Raw genomic sequence first — 27,920 nt, 5'->3', positions numbered from 1 at the left:
ATGTTTTCAAATAAATATAAATATTCCCTTGTAGTTTCAAACCTTTTGCTTAATTCAATATAAAACACAAAATTAGCATTTGGAACATTTCCATATTTTATAGACGAAATGAGTTTGTATGACTATCAGTTAACAAGACCTGTACTCTCATTTCAGTAAAGAGCATTCAAGCAACGAGGTTGTGTTTCGAGATTACTGGATTGGACGGCTAGGACGAAGACAACTCTAGCCACAGGTAAAGAACCTGTTGGTGCCCATCATATAGCGTTGTAGTACAAGCCAAGGCTACTGCAAAGCTAATATTCGGAGCGTTTCCCGGCTGGAAAACAGGTAACGAAGGCCGTCCCGTTCATACGCATAGAGGTACAAAGATGCAGTCTTTCGGTCAATTAGTTGCTTCAGCATGGAGTTGGTTTATTAAAAAAAAACTCTATGCTTGAGGGAGTAAGGATATTCGAGTGTACCAATTTTACTTAGTATCTTTTGTAGATTTATCACCATTCAGATTGATTTTCAAGTGACATTTCCCGGTTCTGCGTTGCCTACCCGATAAACAGAGCATAACAGGATTCTATTAAAATTATATGTGATCTTAATATTTATATCTCATTATGTTATAAATATGATTCTAAATCAGAAGCAAACATTTAGATTTTATTAAGATTATAGAAAGTCCAGATATTATATTAAGAGCCGTTATATTTCAGGTAAAACTATACTAGAGAATTGAAAAATGGAGTTCAAACACTTTGTCGATCATGTTTTTGACTTTCAACCCGAAAAATGCTATGCTTCAATAAAGAGCAGTAACAAACATTTTTTTCCAATTTCACATACCTAAAAGTTGGATGCTTTTGAAAATAATAATTTGATATTCGATTTTTAAATGACAGCCTACATTTTAAGTTTGAGATCGTTCCTAAGTAATTCCTACTTAAATTGTGTAAAGTTTTTATTCAAATATTATTAAAATTAATATTTGAATAAAAACTTTACACAATTTAAGTAGGAACTACTTAGGAACGTTCTCAAATTTAAAATTTATCCTGTCATTGAATATAAATTTAGGCTGTCATGAAAATAAATATTTTTCAAGATAATTTTGCGCTTTTTCTCTTATGAACAAAGAAAGGTAAGGCAAAAGCTTTAAAACTCGACTAATAAATATTGGAAATAGAGATATAGCATTCGACTCAGTTAATTGAATCCGCAATGTTTTCTAAGAGATGATTGTCACAAGCTTGGAGTAAAATGAATGCTTAAATTCTTCAATTTTATCGGTGGCCGATTTTTGTTTCCGAAAACACAAAGTGATAAGTGTTAAAAATTTCAAATCGTCTTCAAAAGTGACGCTGCAATAAACGGAAAAAAAGTGAACTGGGCTCAAAAACAAAATCTAAACTCAGTTCAATACTTTCACGATTTGTAGGTCTTTTAGTTGCAGATTGAAAATAGCGACTTTAGTTTAACGGACCCCGGATGTACTGAAAAAAAGAGAAAACAAAATCTTAACAAATTCGTATCGATTTATGTTTAGTTCTTGCTGAACTTTATACTATGTTGATCTGATGAGTTTTTACGTAGTTCTAAATAAAAAACTTTGTTTATATTACGTTGAAAAATGTTCACTAGTGGCGCTGATGATATCATCATGGCCTAACGCAAACTAAAGTAATATCGAATCATTTTCACAATTTTTGGATCAAAAATCAGTAAAATCGAAATGATTTGGTTAAGTCATCAATTAATAAGATCTAAGAATTGCAGATATCGAATTTTGCCCGTTGTCATCTTTATCATTGCATGAACATTTTTAAATTCATGAATCAGACAAAAACTATTTATTGCAACTTCGATTTGAAAAGTTCAATCTATCCATATCTGATAAATTTATGATAGTCGTATTTCGTAGTATTTTGATTACTTCCAATCCGGAACCATCAGCTGGGATTCGAAATTTGCAATGTAGAGTTTAAAGCAACCGACCCGCATTATAAGACTTTCCATTTGAATCATTTTTCTGTGACTCAATCTAGGTAGATATCAAACAATCAAACCGGAATGAAAGTTTAATTTTGATGGTTTTTGAACAATACTTACGGGGCTTCTAGATGCGGATATCGGAAACTAATGTGAATAATAGGCAATTGGTGATCATCAATCATAAAAACTTGCTATTCGAATCGATGTTATATACACTTCTGATTTTTCACTAACTTTCAAACCAATTTTTATTCTAATCTAAATTTACGATAATCGATTCAGCCATCTCCGAGAAAATTAAGTGCACATTTTAATCAAATATACCCGCCAATCGACACACATACACGTAGAGACAATTCACTACTTCAACTGAACGAAAGAACTGATTCGAATATTATTTGAAAGTCGGCCCTCTTGGTACAAAGAAGAAAAAACTGGAAAACTATCATTCATAAGTTAATTTCCTCAGATTTTATAAGGTAGTTTTGTTTCATCTAAAGGTATGCAATTTCATCTTTCATCGCGAATCTAAAGGGTGATTTTTTAAGAGCTTGAGAACTTTTTTAAACAATAAAACGCATAAAATTTGCAAAATCTCATCGGTTCTTTATTTTAAACGTTAGATTGGTACATGACATTTACTTTTTGAAGATAATTTCATTTAAATGTTGACCGCGGCTGCGTCTTAGGTGGTCCATTCGGAAAGTCCAATTTTGGGCAACTTTTTCGAGCATTTCGGCCGGAATAGCCCGAATTTCTTCGTAAATGTTGTCTTCCAAAGCTGGAATAGTTACTGGCTTATTTCTGTAGACTTTAGACTTGACGTAGCCCCACAAAAAATAGTCTAAAGGCGTCAAATCGCATGATCTTGGTGGCCAACTTACCGGTCCATTTCTTGAGATGAATTGTTCTCCGAAGTTTTCCCTCAAAATGGCCATAGAATCGCGAGCTGTGTGGCATGTAGCGCCATCTTGTTGAAACCACATGTCAACCAAGTTCAGTTCTTCCATTTTTGGCAACAAAAAGTTTGTTAGCATCGAACGATAGCGATCGCCATTCACTGTAACGTTGCGTCCAACAGCATCTTTGAAAAAATACGGTCCAATGATTCCACCAGCGTACAAACCACACCAAACAGTGCATTTTTCGGGATGCATGGGCAGTTCTTGAACGGCTTCTGGTTGCTCTTCACTCCAAATGCGGCAATTTTGCTTATTTACGTAGCCATTCAACCAGAAATGAGCCTCATCGCTGAACAAAATTTGTCGATAAAAAAGCGGATTTTCCGAATGGACCACCTAAGACGCAGCCGCGGTCAACATTTAAATGAAATTATCTTCAAAAAGTAAATGTCATGTACCAATCTAACGTTCAAAATAAAGAACCGATGAGATTTTGCAAATTTTATGCGTTTTATTGTTTAAAAAAGTTCTCAAGCTCTTAAAAAATCACCCTTTATTTTAAGATTTGCAAGGTAAAACCTTTTTGTTAGCCATTGTAGACTAGTTGGCGCACCTTCTTGCGAACGTTCCTCATTAAATTCCGTACAGACTTCTTGGCGATAAGTTTTGACACTTTTTTCCAATCTTTTCCGAACTGTTGAATGGTTTCGGCTGCCGAGACATGTTTCCTAAGATGTGCCTTCGTTAATGCCCAAAATTCATCAATTGGTCGAAGTTGTGGGCAATTTGGTGGATTCATGTCTTTGGGACGAAAGTGACATTTTTGGTAGTATACCATTCTACCGTTGATTTCGAGTAGTGGCAAGAAGCAAGATCTGTCCAGAAGACAACAGGATCCTTGTGGCTTCGAATCATGGGTAGAAGTCGTTTTTGTAAACATTCCTTGATGTATATTTCGCTGTTCATTGAAGCTGTGGTGATGAAGGGTTTAGACATCTTACCGCAGCTACAAATTGCTTGCCAGACCATAGCTTTCTTACCAAATTTTTCGACTTCAATCGATGTCTCGGACGGGTTTAACACTTGCCCTTCTCGCACCGTATAATATTGTGGTCCCGGCAAGGATTTGTAATCGAGTTTCACGTAGGTTTCGTCGTCCATGATTATGCAGTTCAAATTTCCAGCAAGAATCGTATTGTGCAGCTTTCGAATCCTCGGCCTGATCGATGCTTCTTGTTTCGGACTACGTTTTGGTTGTTTCTGCTTCTTATACGTTCGAAGATTCAAACGTTCTTCAGCACGAAGAACATTTGTCTTCGAAGTGGCCACTTTTTTAGCCACATCCCGAACTGAAACCTCCTTCTTTTGCTCGAACGCCTTCAGTATACGTTTATCCAACTGAGGGATAGCAGGACCTTTTTTTCGACCGGTTTTCGGTTTACCCTCAAAGGTTTTTTTTCGACGTTGTTCTGCTGAAAGTCCACGCATTTCGAAACAAACTAATGAAAACGAAAAAACAACTGCACAAGTGGTTAGAGAAGAGTGTAAACAACAGGACGCAGCCATAAAAATTGACAGATTGCTAACCATTGCGAAATGGCAGCGGTTTTTGGTTGCGTCCATACTTTCTGGGTTTTTGGTTGCGTCCATACTTTCTTTAACCATCGGAATTTAAAAGTAATCGTAATTTTAAAAGTTTCAACATACGAGTGGGCGATTCCCTTACTGCTACGATGATGAATGATGACTGTACGATTGTATTCCTATCAATCAATGTCTAGGGATTTGTCTTTTGACGTAGGACTACGGCTTTGATTTCTTTATAGGGGTGCAAATTGCAAATTTGAAAAATAAAACCGTACAAAAAGTTGTCGGAAGTGATCTTGTAATCAAATTGATTATATGATTTTTAGAGCAATGCAGTCCAAATAAAACGAAAATTATATTCTGAATATTGATTATAGATACGAACGATTTTGTTTGTTTCCTACATTCTAGCTGGTTGATTCAATGCCACGTCATTCGATTAATCCCAATACAACGAAATTTAGAGTGAATTTGATTCATAGAAGGAACAGGAGCGCAGGATTTTCTTTCTCTCGAGCACACAGCAAGTCTAGTGTTTCAATAGAGCGTTTGAGTTGGCCCTGCAAAATCCTGCCCTTTCTTGTTACTTCTGAGTGTGATATTCAAGCTAAAAGTAAATTTCACAAAACTTTTCTATAGAATCTACGAAAAAAGTTACGTAGGTATTACGTGATACGAATGTATAATAGGAGTTCATGAGTTCATTCTGTGCCACCTATACTTCACATAAGTGTTATAGAAAAAGTTATGTGGATGAAAATCACATAAGTTTCATGTAGCATTGAAGTGAGGATTTTTCTGAGTGTTCCGATTTCGTACAACTTCTTCTTGGTGTACAACTTACGGTTACAAAGATTAGAAGAGAGTTCGTGCATAATAAACGGCTTGCTCTACTGAAGACGAGTGCCTAGTTTCATCCACAATGGAATACGTGAAATCTGATGAGTTTTCAGTAGATCTTTAATGTCGTCTTTACGTGCAACAAATTATTCCACATCGAACGTGAATTGTTATACAATAATGATGGTATTTGAATAGGACTAATGTGAGTTATACTGATTTCATTTATGATATGCACAGCTTTGAATCTCCCGGTTCAACTATAGATCTGTATGGAATACTCAATTGTCGATGATAAAACCGCTATAAATTGTACAATAGCGCATTTGATCGACTGCTATTTCTGATTCTCCAATATATCCTTACTATCTGTTTGTGGAGCCGAGTACCAACCAGCAGAATCCGTGCACTAATCCAGAGTATCGATTGCGGCTCCAAACATGTATTGCAGTAGAAAGTTGCTAGAAGATTTTACTACAATATATTCTATTCTATAGGATATGGTTGTTCGCTTGACTTTCAAAAATACTACCCTTCGATTACGCAACATCCAGCTTGGACCCACTGCGACAGCAAGAATACTAAGAACCACACGGCAAATTGGAAGCAAATTACGATGCCACGTCCAACCATCAAAGAACATTATCGATGAAATGTCGAAACAAGATGTAGGGTAGAGTTTCCAATTGTGAAATGTCGTTTTTAAATCTCTTCTTTTTGGAATGTTAACATTTTCTCACTTTTCAGTATATTCATCACAGTTATACAAATAGGCGCTTATTCGATTGATCTTGGTATAAAAATTACAATAATTGATTATTATAATTAGTGAAAGGCTCTAAAATACTTCTTATATTTACTATTGCAAGTATCTGAATTCAAATTTCAACTTAGCCAACTCAGGTTAGGAGCGAAAACGCAAAAGAAAACAATAAACATAATATTTTTATAATTTTTTCGAGCTTGAACAATAAACGTGTGAATTTCAACAAAAAAGTCTTCCTACACAAATGGTGATTAGTCTAACTGTTTAACTTCAAAATTATCTGCCTATGGAGGAGACACAACTGGGGATACTCCCCTAAATGCACTTGCCTTAGGAGTGCTAGCATCATGTTTGCTGTCACGTCGAATAAACAGTAATTGCTCTCTGTTTAGTCGAACTCATCTTCATTGGTTAAAACATAATGTAAAGGACAACAAGAGAAAGCAATTTCCTTTCCTCCTTGGTGGAAGATTGCATTAGCTCGGATCGTAGATCGTGTTTATTGAACACCAACTGGATTATGAACGGTGCCGGCTTCGAATCGACGCTTGCTAACCGAAGCCATTGCATTGTTTATCACTTACGAGGAGATTACTTAGAGATTGGTTTGGGCAAGGTTCTTTTTCTTTAACTTCACACAGCAAAAAAAATTCTTCTTCCTTTACAAGATTGAAAATTTGATGTTCAAAACTTCATAGCGATTTACCCATCAGCATTCATCCTAGGTATCACATAGAACTTCTGTTTCCAGAGCTAATGTTTCATCCATAACCTTAGCGAAGACAGGTCCTCCGTGTGGTGCTTTTGTTAGAAACGTAGGGAAGACCGGGGCTTGTTGGCTGAGTTTTGCTTTCGGATTATCTGTATTCATACTGGTTAGGATTTAGGGTATTAAACAGTTTGCGCTGTCATGAAGATACAACCCTACAGTACATATGTAATTTCAGCGGAAAAATAATTAACAATCGGCCAACCAACAGGTAAAATATTTGAAACAAAGTTCCTGAATATCATTTGCCTCCGACTTACGGTACCGGAAATACAGGGTAATATGCACAAAAAATGTGAAAATAATGTCACTCACTTTCCTCGGAGATAACTGAACCAATTTTCATTATCTCAGAATCAACTAAAAGGTCTCAAGATACCATAGGAATACCCTAATTTTCATTCGGATCAAACCTCTGGTTTCGGAGGTAGGGTGATTAGTGTAAAAATGTCAATTTTAAGAATGTTTTGTCGTGAATATGACTTACTTTACTATGGGGCGTCTTTTTGAAATTTACTCTCTGAGAGAGTGATAAGTTTTTGACCGTGAATATCTCTTGTTGTATCTAACGTGTCAACATAATTTTTGCTACATGCCACCGGAAATATGATTATCATGTATGATAACATTTTCAGTTATATGATATAATCACAAACAATTCAAAATCGAAGTTTTCTGAAATGTTTGGTATCAACGAGTATCAAAGAAGAAGACGCATGACGCCTTTCTCGTACCTGGGTAGGTATAGAAGGTTCGCACTTGGATGTATTTCGTTCATTCTATCCTGCAGGAAGTAAAGCAAGTGCATCATTCCGGTTGGTTCAGGTCCAGAATTCAGTCTCAGTTCCACTATAAAGAATTCTGTGCAGTATTGAATCAGTTGCTGGACGTCCGCAGAGCTTGCTTCCCTTTAAAGAAGATCGATTGCGTCATCCTACTGTTGGTCGTTTACATTAGAGCAAAATACAATGAAATGTGAACAACACTGACAGTATTTTGATAGTTTCTTTCACTTAAATTTGCAACCATGTGTGTGTGTATGTGTGTTGTCAACAAAGAGGTCGAGATCTCAGAGATGGCTGGACCGATTTTGATCAAACAAGTCGCAAATGAAAAGTCTTCCCGTCACCCTGAACGCTATTGAATGGTTTTGAGATCGAGTGTTTACTTTATAAGTTATACGAAGTTTTATGCGAAATTTTCAATTTTTTGATAATATCTGTCACAATTGACCTTGAAAATAGAATATGTTTTCAGACTTAGATTTCGCACGGTAATAGCTATCCAACAAGCCATTGATTGTTAAAATCCGCTCATTTTCAACGGAGATATCGATATTTTTGTGTAAGCGACTTTTCCCCCTATTCCAGCAGTAAGAGTTTTGAGCGCTGTATGACAAAGCAATGCTTGGGAGCAACGTGAAACACGATTTTTATTTAGGGGTTAGCCAAATTTTGTGCTAGGGCACATAACCGTTTTCATTATTTTTACGTTTCGTCTTTGACTCATCAGTGCAGAGCAGTTCTAATTGAACTGCTTAGTGCTAAACTCGGCAGTTCAATTTGAACCGCTAAGCAGACGTAAAGTTTCTGCTACTTACAGAACACTTTTTGTTTTGCAACGAAGTGCAATGTCTTTTCTGACGTGCCGAACGAAAACGTGTTTTCGACTATTTCTGGCCGATGCAGGTATGGTCATTTAGGGGTTAGCCAAATTTTGTGCTAGGGCACATAACCGTTTTCATTATTTTTACGTTTCGTCTTTGACTCATCAGTGCAGAGCAGTTCTAATTGAACTGCTTAGTGCTAAACTCGGCAGTTCAATTTGAACCGCTAAGCAGACGTTGCAGACATTGCACTTCGTTGCAAAACAAAAAGTGTTCTGTAAGTAGCAGAAACTTTACGTCTGCTTAGCGGTTCAAATTGAACTGCCGAGTTTAGCACTAAGCAGTTCAATTAGAACTGCTCTGCACTGATGAGTCAAAGACGAAACGTAAAAATAATGAAAACGGTTATGTGCCCTAGCACAAAATTTGGCTAACCCCTAAATGACCATACCTGCATCGGCCAGAAATAGTCGAAAACACGTTTTCGTTCGGCACGTCAGAAAAGACATTGCACTTCGTTGCAAAACAAAAAGTGTTCTGTAAGTAGCAGAAACTTTACGTCTGCTTAGCGGTTCAAATTGAACTGCCGAGTTTAGCACTAAGCAGTTCAATTAGAACTGCTCTGCACTGATGAGTCAAAGACGAAACGTAAAAATAATGAAAACGGTTATGTGCCCTAGCACAAAATTTGGCTAACCCCTAAATGACCATACCTGCATCGGCCAGAAATAGTCGAAAACACGTTTTCGTTCGGCACGTCAGAAAAGACATTGCACTTCGTTGCAAAACAAAAAGTGTTCTATAAGTAGCAGAAACTTTACGTCTGCTTAGCGGTTCAAATTGAACTGCCGAGTTTAGCACTAAGCAGTTCAATTAGAACTGCTCTGCACTGATGAGTCAAAGACGAAACGTAAAAATAATGAAAACGATTTTTATACTGTTACATACAATTGTTTCTGAGTACCAAAAAGACTGTGTACTGCATCCTTTTTCATGACATTTTGCCTCGGACCGATTTCAGCACGGTTCGTTTTTGGCAACATATTCGTTCGAATATGACATATAAAATGTCCATATAAATATGTAAATCAGATGATGGCAAAGATGGCATCATTTTGAAGTTGAAAAAAATTTCATATTTATATTGATTCAAACTACTGACAATAAAGAATGCTTGAAGAACATAACACTCATATACCATTCGAATCAGTTCGTCGAGATTAGCAAATGCGTGTGTGGAAAATAATTTCACTCAATTTTCTCGGAGATGACTCAACCGTTTTCTATATACTCAGAATCATATGCTCCCAATCAAAGTTCCTGAACAGCGTCTGGATTCGACTTCTGGTTCCCGAGCTACAGGATGATATGTCAAATGATATTAAAATAGTGTAACTCATTTTTCTTATAGATGGCTGAACCAAAATGAAATCATCATTTTTCTCAAAGACGGCTGAACCGAAATGAAATCTAAGAACCATATAAGATGCAAATGAAAGGTCTTGAGATTCTATGAAACATCTTGCTTTTAAGTCAGATTCCATTTCTGATTTAGGGGATAGAGGGTAATTAGTATAAAAGTGTCCATTTTACATAAACAATCAGGTTTGTCGGGTATGCAGATTTGGATAGTAGAAAAAAATTATTTCAGTTTCATTGGTTTGGTTTCAATTTAATTCGCACTTCGATTTTTCAAATATGTCTGCACTGAATTTTGAACATTTTGAATCAAATGTAAACTATACAACTCCTCAGGTGAATTTAACTGACTTCGGGTACACCGATTTTAGAATTGCGGTTCCAGTATCGAATCGTTGCTCAAAGCACAATCGGTTTCTTAAAAAAGACCATATTGAATTTCAAAAACAAAAATTCAAATTGAACGATTTACAGTCCCATGCAAAATTAATGAATTTTATCCGATTATAGAATTACAGGGTGATGTGTTTTTAAAATTCAAGCCGACATAGAAGATGACAATTCCAAAAAGCTTCAAAGTTGGACTCAAAACTATTGCATTTTCTCCATATATATTTGGCCATACGAATCGCTTTGGTTTATGCTGGTTCCTGAATACCGGCTCTGGAAGCACCGTAAATAACCGTAAACTCTAAAGTGGAACTTATTTTTTTCGACATCTCATGGAATGTTCAATCGATTATTACACGCTTAGATTTAAATTCGATCCGATTTCTAGTTTCGACATTACAGGGTAATGAGTGAATAGAATTTCAAATTGTCGCTTGAAACGACGGTCATTAAAATAATGTCATGAGAACTAAAACAACGAAGAATATTCATGCAAAAAACACATGCGGATTGACAAAAACAGGTATCATCTCACTGCTAGGTGGATTAAGCACGTTTTTTTTAAATAAAAATATATACGTATAAAATATGTATGAGTAAATAAGATGTAAAAGAACAATAAAAAAAAATTGGCTGATTTCGGGAGGGGCCAGGGCCTCTAGGTAAGTGCCTGGATTCTTGAAACGTGCTTATATTTTGATGTCTGATTTTTTATTCATTTTTATATCAATGTTTAAAACTTTATTCACTATAAACTTAAGCAAAATTCATTATCTGTAGCGAACCACTAAGTGTTGCTCGGTTAATTAGATGTTTCCTTAATAAAGTTTGACATTTTTAACCATTATCATCTTCAGAACATTCTGTCATTTGAGCGCTATTTGTTTTGTTTACAGTGAGTTGATAATTATACCTCAGCAAAAAAAAACGAGTTGATTCGTGAACATTTTCGTGCAATGATTTATCACGATTTGCGTCGTGGATTATCAAAACAAGGTGCTTCAATTAACTTAGTTCGACTTTTGTCAGTGTAGCACTATCCTATGCGACAGTAAAAAACTGGAATAACGAATTCAATCGTGGTTATAGTTCGCTTGCCGGTGAATTCAAAGAACCAGTTGTCGATCGATACTGTGAAACATCTGATAATGGAAGATCGTCATGTGAAGTCATGTGACATCTACACAGGTGACGAAACTTATATGAGCCCGAAACTAAACAGCAGTCGACTGTATGGGTATTTCAAGAAGAATCAAATCCAACAAAAGTTGTTCGCGCTCGAAACACTTCAACAAAAATGGTGGCTTGCTTTTTCGGTATAAACGGACATATCGCTACCTTTACCTTAGAGGATCTTAAGACGTTTAATTCTGATTGGTATACCACCATTTGTTTGCCAAAAGTTTTTCGTGAAATAAGGAAAACAATCGCAAGACGCACCCAAAACGTCGAATTGATGGGTCACCCACCGAATAGTCCTGACTTGGCACCTAACGACTTCTATTTGTTCTCTTCTGTAAAGAATAAACTGCGTGGAGAGCGATGCAATACTCCTGAATAAGCTGCTGAAGCGTTCAAAACTCATGTTTTGGGGGGAACCTCAAGAAAAGTAATAACAATAAAACCATTTCCTATAAATATAAAACTGTTTTCATTTTTAGGATAAATACATAAGTAACAACCCTCGTACCAGGTTTTGGGTTAGCTCGTTCGACACGGTTCCGGTTCGAGAGCTAATGTATATTTCTCCAAATCACAAATTGGGAATTGTAGCTGAAGATTGAAGCTACGTAACGGTATAGATAACTCGGGTGAAAATGAAGTTTTATTGTTTTTTTTTTATTTTCAAAAAATGCCCGATTCTACCCCGGTCTCCCCTGTGTACAAAGCAACATCCTATTCAGCATTTCCATACAATTATTACTTGACCGAAGAGCACCTAACGTCTATAGTTAATTATGGTTTGTTTGGTTGAATCTGCCCATGGTTCATCCTTTGTAAGTGAATGTAAATTGGTTATTTGTCTAAGGACTATCGATCTGTGTAATGAATTTCATCACTCTGTTGGTCCAACAAGCAAACTGTAATTTGATTGAGTCTTAACTAGGTTACATTCATGGATTAATTAGAATGATTGAGCAGCGCTTACATTTGTACTGAGTGGTATGAATAGGTCACACGGATCGGTGACAACGGAAGACCCTTTACTGCTCCGGTGACAGCTGTGTTTTTATTTGCTCATAAATTTTATCACTTCAAGAAAAAAAACAACCCTGTCAGCTACAAACGTTACCACAGTTCCCGATTGTCCTTGACGTCCAGCATCGTGCGTCTTCATCAGAACAGCCGACCCTATCCCAGCTATCGCAGCAAGGGTAGAAGTTCAAATTCCAATAGTGAGAAAACACAAACAGTTATTTTACGTGTCAAGAACAAATTTCAAGCATTTCCGGCACCCGAGGCTAGGCAACACTGCGACGGAACGTGAGCAGCGAATTATTGTTTCGCCGGCGGAGCTCACTCTTCGGTTGTGATTAAAAGGGTACGTCAGTCTAGATTTATTCGTTACGCCACACAGTTTTCTCGCGTCGTTGCTCTCGAGACGTGTTTGAAAAGGAAGACAAGATTGCTTCTTAAGACTTACGGAACGGGAGGGGCCTGGGGAGCCGTTTGAAAACTTGAAAGCCGTAATACGCCTTGAAATATGAACGCAAGTTCTGTTTTAATGTGGCTTTCGGTGTCGATATAGTGCTGAGTTGACTCATGAAATCACAAATAGGAATAATTCGGAATTTCAGTCAAACACGGACGCAACAGCTCTATCAGTTCGCCTGTCTCCTGTTGGCATGTTTGAAGTGTCTGCTCTCACATACACGATTTTCAAGACGCCCTTTGCCAATTAGAAAGTGAATGTGCCCCATACAAAGCACTCTACTAGCTTCACAAAAAATCCATCATTCAAATGAGTAGCTTTCAATTTGTGATTTCAGATCACTGAAATCGCGCTTCGTGATGTTCAATCGTCATTTGGCAACGAACCGTCTCCGTCCTGTCGATGCGAATACGGTCGTCCCTAATTTTCCATCCGGCTACTGATTGAATGGACTGTAGAAACTCATCACAGATGTACCATCGTATGACGATTTTCGCTTTGATGGTGTTACCCTTCTGCTCGTTATGGGTTTTCATGGTTGAGTGACTTTCGAATCCGCCGGATGACACGTTTCTGGTTTGCTTAAGGGATTATTTGAAATTGAAATGTAGTTTCACTTCTGATGGTGTTTGCCGTCGCTTGACGATTCCCCTGTACTTTCATTATCTCTACCATCAATGGAATTTCAGACGGCAGATTTTATTCGTGTTGAAACCTACCGTTGTAGTTAAACTTACTTCAATTTCGACAGATTGTTTCAGAATGATTTGTTAATTACTTCTTTACTGTGAACTACTGACTGGTGACTGCTGCGTTTCAAAATTTACATCACCACAAAGAAGTACTGGAAATTGAAATGATGTCATTGAAGTCTTGCGAATCATCATCGGAATAAATTGGAATCACTCAGATAAGCATTTCAGACAACCGCAACATTTACGAGGCATCTACGCAATTTGATAACGATTGTTTGGATTGAATGTTACTTCTAGACCCATCTAGGGAATGAGTGTTTGGAACGGGGCTTAGCAAAACTTTAAAAGAGATATAAAGCTGTGTTGTAATTCAAAGGTGCGCTTTTCTGATAAACTAACGATAGTACCGAGTTTGTGATTTCTACTGAATGGAAAATTCTACAAAAAAAAAAATCAAACGCACACAAAACTTACGCATTTTGCATCAATAAGCAAATATATCGGCTTTCCATTTGGTTTGCCCGCAGGCACACTATTGAAATTTAACACCACAACCTACCTAGCGTTTCCTTCGTATAAAAAATCAATGCAGGCGCTTAGTAGTCGATTCACAATTAGCATCAAATTCGAGCTTTTCACATTTCAGTAGAGAAAAGAAATGGGAATCAAAATGGTTAATGAGTTCGGTTGTGCATAAAATTGGAAAATATTATTCTTTTAAACAGGTTGAGTGTAATGGCGTAGTTAATTCGGCTCTAATGACCAATAATTAAATATCAATCACTGCCCAACCGACATCGGTGATTGTTCCCACGAGAACACGATAGGTGTGCTTTAGGCATCGAAAGCAATAACTATATATTTTTAAAAGAGACGATGTGATAGAGTACCGGATGGTATTAACAGTATTTACCATATGGTGCCACGGGACATGTTACCATTTTAAACAGCATTTTTTTTTCAAATGTTTCTAAAATCATTACTAAACTGTTTGCATGCTAGAAATCAGTCATGAAAACTGTCGCCATCGAAAAATTATTATCGCGCCATCAATCTGCGATCTCGGTGATGTGTGTCTGAACGGTCTCATAAAATTGTTTTGCCATTTTTTTTGCTCGAAGCAAAACTTTTTTCTGTACAGAGCTTCTCCTCGTCAAGGATTCGGTATCCGGATTAATGAATCAATACATTATTCAATGCCATTCGATTCACGCTGCGGTAGAGTCGAAGGCCGAAAGAGATGGAAGTTTATCACAGGTGACGAATTTTGGTGGGAACGACGGTAGAGTGGGAAATGCTTCATACACACACGATGCTCAAAGTTCAGGCTGTACGATTTTTCATCAAGGCAGGATAGTGAGCCTCACGAAAAAGATTGCGTTATAAATCATTTCGAAAGTGTCGCTTAAACGGAAGTTGATTGCTTGAAGGAATTGAATTTTTGATCACTGGCGTATTTTATAGACATCGGTTATGAAGATAATATAGCTTTACATGCTCTGCTTATACATAATTTATATGTTGATGTGATTGTGAAGTAGAAGTAACGCACCAATGCGTATCTGCTTAAGAGATCAAGTAGAACGTATGTTGAATGAATAATGTTTCGATAAAATTCTCACGCAAGGGAAATTTCATAGAAACTGAAACTGACCCAGAGTAGTTTCCTTAAACAAACACTTTTCACAAAACTGTGTTAGATTTGCACTTAGCAACGGGGATGTTAACAAACCCGATATAATGATCATGTTCGAAACTGATTCAAAATTTAGGTCAATGCCGTTGAAACTAGGCTTGAAATTGGCTTTAAATAAACGGTTTACGGTTAGCAGTTAGGGTGGAAACAGGGTTAGATTTGGCATCAAGCGAAAACGACATAAGAAATCGAATTAGCTATAAATAGTTTAGTACTTATTTGGATTGTCCCGTGTTGGCGGTTCAATGCATTAGGCACTGGTCTTACAAACCAGCTGTCGTATGTTCGAGGACCGACCTGGAAGGATTCGTAGTGTCAGTAGAATCGTAGCCATGCAATGGTTCTGTACACTCTGAATCGGCTGCGAAGTCTGTTGAAACAGAAGGTCAAATTCCACTACAGGAATGTATTACCAAGGATTTGGCTAATTATTTGGATTCATACTGCCCTATATCGTGGTACAATCGGTGAAAATCATGTAAATTCATTACACTGAAACCTCCATTTACGAACTACAAAAAAGAATGTTCCGATTTTTTTTATATTGCCTGAAACCCCCTACAATATGAATATTTTCGGAACCGATTTGATGAGTAGACGCCTGAATATGATGTTTGATGTGGTTTTGAGAGTCAAAATTGCGACTTCCGGTTTATTGAAATTCTTAGAAACCCTTACAATATGGATATTTTCGATTGGTTCTTGGGCATATCAGTTGAAATATGCATGCAGCAGGGAAATTATGGAGCTGTATATCATTCTCCTAGTTAAAGTAACCGCCATTTTCCGGAAATTTTAGAATACTGATGGCAAAGCTTCTTAGATTTCAGTAAATTGAACATAATTGCAGGAGATTTCAATATTGACTGGCTCAGGGACCAAGACTCGAAACATTTGAAACAGTTGTCACACGGAACCACCCGCGATCCCATTTCAACCAGAATATTAGTTGATTTTCTGAATTCGATTGGTTAAAATTTGGTACAACTAATCGATTGTTGTTTTAAATAAACTGTCATTTTTGTTTTTCGATTAGCAGAAACGATGGTTGAAACAACTAATTTAACTGTTTGAAAAAAAAAAATGCTGTCACTTAGTGAGGACACATACCTTTCAATTTCAACAAATATTTTAGTTGAAAGAACTGGTGTTGTTATTGAAACAAAATTCTGTAAGTTGAAAAATAAATCGGTTTTATTTGTTTTAGACATGAGTATTGAAAGTGAAAAAATGAGTATTGAAAGATGATGCCTTCAAACGGTTGAACTAAAGTTATGCACTGATAATTTTACTCAGTTTTTATGAGCTTAGGTGCATTCAATCGCAGCGCCTCTGTGTGTTTGAAACCCTTCGCTCTTGTTACTTTTATGAATTAAATTCATGTCAAAAAGCGTTTTATTTCTAATGCATGAACATCATCATCGGTATCAAACAGTTGGAAGTAAAACAGTCTGCTGGAAGTAAATCAATGATTGAATTTGAAGTATAAAATTTTTGCGCATACCTGAAAGATTACGAGATGATCATTCATTAACATTTTCTAATTTGTCACCAGATCTTTTTCATCTTAAACAAGGTTAACTTTAACACAACACCGCTGTTAGATAAACACTTGTTATTATAAATTTTTCAAATCGAATGAACACAATTTCACCAAACGCTTTAACCATCGATGTTGTTTTCATTGACATTTTGAAGCGACGCGAACAGATTTCAACTAGAAAAGTTGTTGATTTTGCATTGGGATTATTGTTTTGCTTTCAACTGTCTCCGGTATTTGACAGCATTCAAAACAACATATTTTTCAACTACTTGAATATATGCAAATCAAAAACCATTTTGGTTGAATCAAAAAGAAATTAGTTAAATCAACTATCGCAAAAATCAAAAACTGCGATATCGCAATTTTATGATCGAAGGGTTCTCCGTGCAGAACTCTTCAACCTCAAGCAAACTGTGAATGAATTCACGAGAATTTCCAGACATAGTAAAACTTTAATAGATCACGTATATTCAAATTTTGCCAGTATTCGTTCATTAGACGCGGACGCTTGTAAGATTTCAGATCATGAAACAATCTCAGTTTACTTGACGAGAGTTTCCATACACAAAGCAAAGAAAATGCAGGAAAAATACTCAAGTCAAGCTATATCTTAACTGGTATCGAGAAGCCTGGATTTTACGCAGTCAGCTGGAAATTTAGATAGCAGAGCGGCTGTTTTGACTGACGTGTTGAAAAGGTGTACTAGTTGCTTGGTATCTGAGAAGTACGTTAGCTTGACTAGCTCGAGCCGCTGGTACTCTTTAGACCGTTTACGGTTGAAGCGAGAGAGGGATAAAAAGTATAAAACATTTTGCAAAACTAACAACGAAATTCACTGGCGTGGATACACGAATGCTCGGAATATATACTCACGAGCCTTGAAAAAGACTAGATTTGAGTATTTTCAGAGGAAGATCGATCAACATTAAAAGCAAAAGCATGAGTTTTAATGGGATAAAAGAACGGTGTGAGCAAAACATTGTTGAAAAGTTGAACAGTTATTTCATAAACAGTGTTCTACTGATCAATCAGAGTATTGATCAGGTCAGTGAGCCTAGTGAAATAACAAAGTCAATAAACAATTCCAGATTTGAAGGGTTTCACCCAAACACTTTTGGACAGTTGAGATATATTTGTTTTAATTTGGAAAGATCGACAGGTATCGATAATGTCAACGCAAAGGTGATACAAGATTGCTTTCATGTTATCGGACACGATCTTCTAAACTTGATAAATCAATCGATACAAACTGGGCACGTACCGAAAGTTTGGAAAGAACCATTAGTGGTTCCTATTCCTGGAACGGATAAAACTGAAGAGTACCGTCCCATCAACATGTTGCATACGCTGGAGAAAATATTGGAACATGTAGTTAAGGACCAGTTGATGAACTATTTGAACGGTAATAATTTGCTAATACCGGAGCAATTGGGATACCGAGAGGGACACTCTTGCGAGACCTGGTATTAGCAAAATGTAAAGAGAGAATCGAAGTTAAAGACACTATTTTTGCAGTGTTCTTGGATCTAAAGAGCGCTTTTGAAGCAATCTCAAGACCTTTATTGTTACAAACTCTACAACGCTTTGGCATTGGAGGAGTAGCATCCAAAGCGTTTGAAAGCTATTTGTATGATGGAAAACAAAAGACTGTACTTAACGATTTTGTGTCTAGTTCTCTAGATAATTCACTTGGAGTGCATCAAGGCAGGACCAATTTTTTTTATTATGTATATTAATGATATGAAACGAGTTTTACGATTTTATGATATCAATTTATTTGCTGACGACACGGTTCTGTTTATTGCATCTAAGGATTTTAATGAAGCTGTTGCACACTTAAACGAAGACCTACATTTTCTAGCACTTTGGTTGAAATTCAAGCAATTGAAATTGAATGTCGCAAAAACGAAATACATGGTTATTTTTTCAGCGAGCACTAGACATGATGCTATCAGAACAAATTGGCTCAAATGGCACGTTCCCCTTGATATTTGGAGATTTGTGCCTAGACATGATGCTAACGTTGAAATTGATGGTGAGATTATTGATCGCGTTAGAGAGATGAAGTATCTTGGAGTCGTAATTGATGAAAAGTTAACATTCAAATCTCACATTAATAACGTAATCAGGAAGATTGCCAAAAAGTACGGAGTATTGTGTCGTTTGAAAAATTACTTAACGATCAGTAGTAAAATTCATCTGTATAAATCAATCATTTCACCACATATTGACTTCTGTCCATCCATTCTGTTTCTTGCAATCATGCAATTACAGCGACTGAAAAATAAAGTCATGCGATTGATACTTAAATGTAATAGATACACTTCCTCTATTTTTCTGCTGAGTGCATTACAATGGCTTTCGGTCAAACAAAGAGTTTATTACTTAACAATGGTGTTAATTTTTAAATTAATAAATGGAGGGCTGCCTCGATATTTGTGTGTTCGAGTTGAGAGAGAAAGTAATTTACATAGAAATAATACCAGAAATGCATCAGATGAAAGATCACCAAACTTTCTATTAGACAGATCACAGAATTCGCTACTGTACAAAGGAATGAATTTTTTCAATTCGATGCCCAGACAGATTAAATGTGCTACAACTCTAGATGAGTTCAAATAATTATGTATTTCACATGTAAAATCTGTCTTATGAACAGATTTTAAAATATTTATTTTAATTTGATTTCTTTAAAATTATGTAAAATGAAGAAGAATGTATTTTGTCTTATCACTATTTTTTGCAGATGTTATGTTATGATCTGTATGATGATGATGGATTTTTTTGTAAGTATTTTAGAGTTGATATAGATAAAATAAATGAGTTGTCTACAAAAGTTTGAGCCCGCGCGCATAACGCAGTCAAAGACAATCTAGAAATGGAATATGGCTGAATTAAGAGATGTTATTGTTTGAGACCAATTATGGTTTTCTTGACATCTAGCAAATCCATCAACAACTGTTGATCCCGTTGATGAAATTGGGCTTGGCTCTGCTCATTCGCAGTCTCGTCATTCCATCGTAGCTGGTGGTGATAGCAATGAACTGGTCCGGCGGGAAGGGCCTGGTGAATTATTGTCTGATACTGGTCGAGATATTGGGTTCGATTCCTAATTTGTTCAAGGAACTTCCGGGTTGGAAATTTTCTTGATCAACCCTGGATAGTAATTGTAATATAATATAGTATAGTAATTTCTTTTTGTTTAGCTGCTCTATCGAAGGAATATCTATGCCTGCTAAGTTAACCAGCTCGTTTCAATTTTTGACTACTGGTTAAGGTATGTAATAATATTAATTATCACTTAGATAACTCGTTCAGCTCACACCTTTGTCATCATACAAGGTGCACATTTATATAAAATTTCCTATTAAATTAATCTAGTTAGCAGATCTTGTTAGCTGGTGAATATATAAATCTACTTTGGGACTACTAGTGTCCGGTTTCCGCTTCCGAACGCACCGGTAATAATAAAGAAAAGCTTCAAAAACCGAACTCACTTCAATTTCTCAGCAACGGTAAAACCGATTTTCACAAATCATGATTCAAATTAAAGCTCTCAGTGTCTTTAAAATCGCTGTGCAAGTTCATCTAGATCCGACTTCCGGTTACGAAATTATAGGGCAATCAGTATCAAAACTTTCATACAATATGATGCAAAATCTTTGCGCATCGGTACGTGCTTTAAATCTATATTAACTGTTTACAAATTGAAAAGGTGCTGGTAGTTTACACCAAAAAATTTTTTTGATTTTCTTCAAGTTTGAAAAAGAAAATCTTGACAGATTCTTCTAGTGATTGAAAAACATAAGTAATATGAAAAAGGCATCATTTCACCACCAGGTGAATTAAAAACGGTTTTGTTTTACAAAAACTTGCTGATTTTATGAAACTCAACACAATTTTCCTCATGTCTCGGGCATAATCGATCATCACAAATTACCGATATTACCGACGACGTGAGTACGTTTTCTAACCGTGAGTAAGACGTGAATACGTTTCACAATAGATGAGCGAAGATTCCGATCCATCGAATTGGAGAATCGATAGAATCGATTTGGAGAAATGCTGCGTCTACTAGGACAAATTACTCAATCATTAATACTACAAAGTTTGCATTGTGAATTGCTTTTCTGAGTCAGACAGTGAATCAGATTGAGCGCCAAAATTCAAAAGTGGCCGTTTTTGCCCCGGTCCCCCCTATTACATCTAATGCTTGAAAATATTTCTATGCATGGATTCAAGTTTATTATGTGTGTTCGTATGAAAAGCTTTCTCACAAAACAAGAATCAGTATCGAACCACCGAGAACTTCTGTGTAGTTCGCTAATGCCGTCGAAAAGGTTGCCATGCACATCAGCAACTGGACCCTTTTGTATATTTGTTTTGTATGCCGTTCGTTTCACACTTAACTTACTCGTAGAAATTATGCTGTTCTTCTACATTCGAGATAAACGCTAGATGATCTAGATTATGAAGGATGAACGTGATCAGGCACCTTTCATCATCAAAACTAACAAACTATACGGTCCTTTTCAGGGTACCTAAAGAGTTATTTTCGAAACAATATTTTGCATTAACACAAAAAAAGTTTATATGGAATACAAAAAAAAAAACTGCTGCCGAAACATTCATAACAAATTTTAGCAGTGGTTCTGACAGCAGTTGTGTGACCATACGTCAGCAGTTCGAACATCTCTAATGATATAACATCCTAACCAATAAGTATATCATTGTTGCTTTCGTATAATTACTAACCGTCGCACAGTGGTCCAAAACTGGAAAAAGACGGTCAAAAGTCTGTACTGACTTTCTCTGATTTTTAAGAGCTAACGTGTCTTAGAAGAAGTTTTACAAGATTATATTACGCTTCTTTTGAAAGTTGCACCTTAATTTTTGTTAAGTGGGTAGTACCATTTTCGAAAAAAAAATTATTTTTGCTGAAGATATAAATAATGTAAAATAAATATTTTTGGAGATATATTCACTTTATTTTAAAAACAGTTTTATTGGACTTATCTACGTAGAATCTCCCTCTATTACCTAAGTATCTACTACAAAGTGCGCGTAAACACGCATAAACAAGCAAGCTCATGCTTGCACGTGCAACTTAAGCAAATTGTAGTGATTTTTGTTTTGTTTACTTTTTGACAATTAACAATATTAAAAAAAATCTAAGTTGAACTCGATGCAAGTTTTTTAGGCCTTTTCAAAGTTAGTTTTAAATATTAAAAATCCGAAAAATTATCAAAAGTTCAACACATATTAAAAAAATGGAAAAATATTTTCCAAACAAAATATGAAAAAGTATTGTAAAAGTACAAACCATTACGAAGAGATTTCATTTTTAAACGTGTAAATAAATTGAGTTATCGCGAAGCAACACATTTTTAAGACAATATGTTGATCGTGCGATGCTCACTTAGAGATGTGCGAAACAGCTCATACCGGTGAGCAGCTCCGAACCGATCAGGGAATCGATTCAATATATTAGCTCATCAGTTCATTTAGATTGAACTGAAGGATTGTTTTGAGCGCCGTTTTTCTTACTCCGTTTTTCTTTCATATGCATGATCGAAATCATTGATGCACAAAGAACAATGCTATGCGAACTAACTTCTCTGTGAATTATTATTATGTCACATTTGAGAATATCTGCAAAAATGGCATCCCTGAATGTACCTTAGCCTACTGAGTGAGATGTAAGATTTCTTATTGACAATGGCTCATTCAATCTGTTAAAAAAGGATAGATGCACATTTTGAACTGACAAGAGCTCATGCACACATTTCTTCTCATTGATAACTCTCTCTTCAAGAGCCGAAGATCCGTTCAACTCGTAGCTTGTTTCCACCTTACCAGCAGGGATGCCAGGTCATTTTTTCAAAAATCTGTGATCAAGCCAAAAACCTGTCTGTGCAAAATCTGTGCACGTTTCCCCGTTTCCATAATAACTAATCGGAATCATTTTGGTAAACTAAAAAAAAGGTCTCACTATTTCCTAACGCTCTGTAATTTTTGGTGCTAAACTGTGATCAATTTAAAAAATCTGTGATTGATTTCAGAATCTGTGACCATTTTCAGAAATCTGTTGAAAAACTGTGCAAAAGGTTGAAAATCTGTGAAAAACAAATTTATCTGTGAACCTGACATCTCTACTTACCAGTGCGGTGAACTGGTGAGCTGCGGTTCTTTTAAAAATAGCTGTGAGCTATCAGCTCACTTTAAAGATTCGATTCACTGGAATAGCTCAGGAGCGAATTGCCCATCTCTTCGCTCACTGCAAAAGTCAGTTATAGGAATACGCCCTCCGTTTCTTAACCATTCATGGTTCCAGCATGGCCATAGTGAAAATGAGTCACACGAATAGTACTCAGGATATTCTCATTGGAAAATAAATTGGATTAGGAATATATTTCCCTATAACTATTGTAAAAGTTTGCTGCACTAAGTTGCATATTTCGCTTCGGTACAAGGTTTCTTAGGTAAAAATATGCAATTACCTTATACAAAATTATGGGATTTTATATTTTCTACAACTATTAGTAAGGATTAAAAAATAATTTGAAACAAGTTATGATTAGAAAACTAGTCTTAAGGGGGTTGTCATAATTCAAAAACTAAAACTAACTTTGAAAAGGCCTACAAAAAAAATTTCCATCGAGTTCCACTTAGATTTTATTTTATAGTATTGGGCATATCTTTTCCTATAAATTTTGTAAAAATCATCTGCATAAAGTTGCATATTTCGCTTCGGTAAAAAAACGGAAAAAAAGGTAAAATATTCTATAACTTTGCCAGCAAACCACAAACCTATGCACTATCTTCAACAAAAATATGGGAATTTCTATTTTCTTCAATTATTCCAAAGAAAGTATGCATAAAAAAAATAATTCAAAACAAGTTATGAATAAAAAACTAATTTTATGGGGGTTGCCATAAAATCGCTTTGTATATCCGAAACGGTGCGACCTAGACTTTTGGTATATTTGGCAAAGTAAATTATTTTCAATAGTTCTAAAACTTTGTAGGAGAAAAAAAATTCTATTTCATCAGAAAAAACGTGATTAATCCACCTAGCAGTGAGATGATACCTTTTTTTATCAATACGCATGTGTTTTTGCATGGATATTCTTAGGTGTTTTAGTTCTCATGACATTATTTTAATTATCGTCGTTTTAAACGGCAAATTGAGATTTTAATCACTCATTACCCTGTAATACCGAAACTGCAAAACATATCGAATTTCAATCTTAGCGTGTGACAATCTATTGAACATTCCATGAGATGTCGAAGTAAGTTCCACTTTAGAGTTTTTCGTCATTATTTATGGTACTTCCAGAGCCGGTATTCAGGAATTAGCATAGCCCAAAATAATTCGAATGGCCATAAATTATTACGCCAAACAATTTACATGAAATTTATAAACTCATCATCTGTAATTCCAGAATCGGATAAAATTCACCAATTTTGTATGGGACCTTAAGTCCTGTAATATTTGTTTTTGAAGTTCGATTTGGTCTTTTTTGAGAAAATGATTGAGCTTTGAGAATCGATTCGATACTGGAACCGGAATTCTAAAATCGGTGTAGCCGAAATCAGTTAAATTCACCTGAGGAGTGTGTAGACATCTTTGAGAAATTGTAGTGCGAATTAAAATTTGGGGGTACATTCCGAATCCAAAAACGAATACCGCTCAAACTGAAATAAATTTATTTGGTAATCGACTATCCAAATCTGCAAACCCGATAAACCTGATTAATTTATGATAAATGGACATTTTTATACTAATCACCCTGCATTTTCTAAACCAGAAGTCGGATCTGACTAAAAAGTAAGAGGTTTTATAGGATTTTAAGACCTCTCATTTGAATCATAGATGATTCTTAGATTTCATTTGAATCTTAGATCGGTTCAGCCATCTACGAGAAAAATTAATTGCATTATTTTAATTTCGTTTCACATATCATCCTGTGGTTCCGCAATCAGAAGTCGGATCCAAACGTAATTCAGGAACCTTGTTTGGGAGTATACGACTTTTCATATGAATCTGAGTTTGTAGAAAACGGTTTAACCATCACCATCTCCGAGAAAATTGAGTAAAATTATTTGTCACACACGCATTTGCTGATCTCGACGAACGGAGTCGTATGGTATATGGAAGTCATGTTCTTCCAGCATTTATTGCTGTAAATAGTTTAAATCAATATAATTATGGAATTACTTCCAACTCGATAATGCTGGTATCATCTGGTTTACATATGCCATATTCGAAAGATTATGTTGCCAAAAATGAACCGTGCTAAAATTGGTCCGAGGCAAATTGTCATAAAAAAGGATGCTGTACACAGTCTTTTGGTACTTAGAAACAATAATATGTAACAGTATAAAAAATCGTGTTTCGTGTTGCTCCCAAGCATTGCTTTTTCATACAGCGCTCAAAATTCCTTCTACTGGAATAAGGCTTACACAAAAATATCGATATCTCCGTTAAAAATGGACGGATTTTAACAATCTATGGCTTGTTGGATAGGTATTACCGAGCGAAATCTAAGTCTGGAAACATATTCTGTTTTCAAGGTCAAATGTGACAGATACTGTCAAAAAACTGAAAATTTTGACATAAAACTTCGCATAACTCAAAAAGTAAACATCCGATCTCAAAACCATTCAATAGCGTTCTGGGTGACGGGGAGACCTTTCATTTGCGACTAGTTTGATCAAAATCGGTCCAGCCATCTCTGAGATCTCGACCTCTTAGTTGACAACACACATACAGACACACACACATACACCCACACACAGACATTTGCTCAGTTCGTCGAGCTGAATCGATTGGTATATGACATTCGGCCCCCCGGGCCTCGGAAAACTTTTCGAAATTTTGAGCGAATTCTATACCTATTTTTTATATATATAAAAAAAGGTAAAAAAGTTATGGTTACATTTTTTGTCAAAGTAGGCCATAAACAATTTTGTAAATAATTTCTTAAAAGCAACTATATGCATTAAACGAACGGTTTGGCAGCTACTGATTTATGTCCACGTTTTTATTAATTCGAACCACTGTGCGTCGTGCTAATATGAGAAATATTTGATTTTGCGTGCAATGTAAAGTAAAGGGTGATTTTTTAAGAGCTTGAGAACTTTTTTAAACAATAAAACGCATAAAATTTGCAAAATCTCATCGGTTCTTTATTTTAAACGTTAGATTGGTACATGACATTTACTTTTTGAAGATAATTTCATTTAAATGTTGACCGCGGCTGCGTCTTAGGTGGTCCATTCGGAAAATCCGCTTTTTTATCGACAAATTTTGTTCAGCGATGAGGCTCATTTCTGGTTGAATGGCTACGTAAATAAGCAAAATTGCCGCATTTGGAGTGAAGAGCAACCAGAAGCCGTTCAAGAACTGCCCATGCATCCCGAAAAATGCACTGTTTGGTGTGGTTTGTACGCTGGTGGAATCATTGGACCGTATTTTTTCAAAGATGCTGTTGGACGCAACGTTACAGTGAATGGCGATCGCTATCGTTCGATGCTAACAAACTTTTTGTTGCCAAAAATGGAAGAACTGAACTTGGTTGATATGTGGTTTCAACAAGATGGCGCTACATGCCACACAGCTCGCGATTCTATGGCCATTTTGAGGGAAAACTTCGGAGAACAATTCATCTCAAGAAATGGACCGGTAAGTTGGCCACCAAGATCATGCGATTTGACGCCTTTAGACTATTTTTTGTGGGGCTACGTCAAGTCTAAAGTCTACAGAAATAAGCCAGTAACTATTCCAGCTTTGGAAGACAACATTTCCGAAGAAATTCGGGCTATTCCGGCCGAAATGCTCGAAAAAGTTGCCCAAAATTGGACTTTCCGAATGGACCACCTAAGACGCAGCCGCGGTCAACATTTAAATGAAATTATCTTCAAAAAGTGAATGTCATGTACCAATCTAACGTTTAAAATAAAGAACCGATGAGATTTTGCAAATTTTATGCGTTTTATTGTTTAAAAAAGTTCTCAAGCTCTTAAAAAATCACCCTTTATTATTATTGTACAGTGAACAAATAGCTCATCTTAAATGGAAGAAATAGCGAAACAGTGAGTCTCTAAAGCATATTCACTTCGACTGAATACTCACTCGAAGACGTCCTGTAGCGTGATTGCAGCTTCAGTAAAGCATCTGTAATGATAAATGAAAACACAAAAAAGGTTATAAATCTATAGTACACTTGTCAGCCAGGAAAAAAAATAATAGAAATTCATTTCCTCCTCCGGATGTGTGAAACTTGTACTCCGTTTCCACGTTCCGTAAAAACTAGTTGGATGGTTTTTTTTTACGCCATTGCAACCCAGTAGGAAACAATATTCTGGAAGGAAACGTTTGTCAAACTCTACTTGACCAGGAAGGAAGGTAGAATGCATTCGTTTCAATTCCCGACCACGGTGGTGTAACAAATCGTGTGCAACGAGAAGGATTTCGGTGTGAAACAAAAACAGATTTGAGTAGGGTACGTAAAAAAACAATTTTTAAAAACAAATATTGGTAATTTATTTAACTTATTCAGTTTTGGATTTGAAAACTTATCACTTGACCTTCGCATTCGGGTTGAGTCTGCACTCATAAGTTGCGACAGATGAAAAATAAATGTGAAAGGTAAAATTGAAACTGATGATACCACCGCAACACTTCTGCTTCCGTAGTCTTCGTTGACAAGACCAGAAAATTGTGAAGTTTTTATTATCTTGCTTTCTCGTTCTCTCTCTCTCTCTCTCTCTCTCTCTCGTGAGGGTGCCTTCACTCGGAAGCATTCTATTGATGAACGAAAAGAGCACATCTGCCGTGAGCTGAACTGTGTGTGGTTCATTCTCGGGGCTGATATTTCCAGTTGTGTTTTTCGATATGACACATGACTTAGCATATTCCATGGAGACTCAAAAACCAATGACTTTTACTATGTCTATATTCTCGGCCGCATAGGCAATCAGTAGGAAATTTCTAACAGCAAACATCTTCATTTTCCACATATCCGTGCCATTCGGTGGAAATCCCCTGCCCCATCAGTAATCGTTC

General features: G+C 36.2%; 1 protein-coding gene across 8 annotated transcripts in view; it reads right to left on the bottom strand.

The window, feature by feature from the left end:
• Positions 1–27,920, bottom strand: part of LOC131428314 (ubiquitin-conjugating enzyme E2Q-like protein 1) — a 212,619-nt gene that overhangs the window by 53,606 nt on the left and 131,093 nt on the right. For 7 of the 8 annotated variants that reach the window (XM_058592179.1, XM_058592181.1, XM_058592186.1 and 4 more), the window contains one exon: positions 26,988–27,029. The exons of the other annotated variant lie outside the window; for it this stretch is intronic. The gene's annotated coding sequence lies outside the window, so the exon portion shown is untranslated. The remainder of the gene's footprint in view (positions 1–26,987; positions 27,030–27,920) is intronic. 8 annotated transcript variants of the gene reach the window in all.

The sequence above is a fragment of the Malaya genurostris genome, chromosome 2 (genome assembly GCF_030247185.1).
Source record: "Malaya genurostris strain Urasoe2022 chromosome 2, Malgen_1.1, whole genome shotgun sequence".
NCBI classification, from domain to species: domain Eukaryota; kingdom Metazoa; phylum Arthropoda; class Insecta; order Diptera; family Culicidae; genus Malaya; species Malaya genurostris.
Note: the sequence above shows the minus strand (reverse complement) of the source record. Positions and strands in the feature narration are given on the sequence as shown.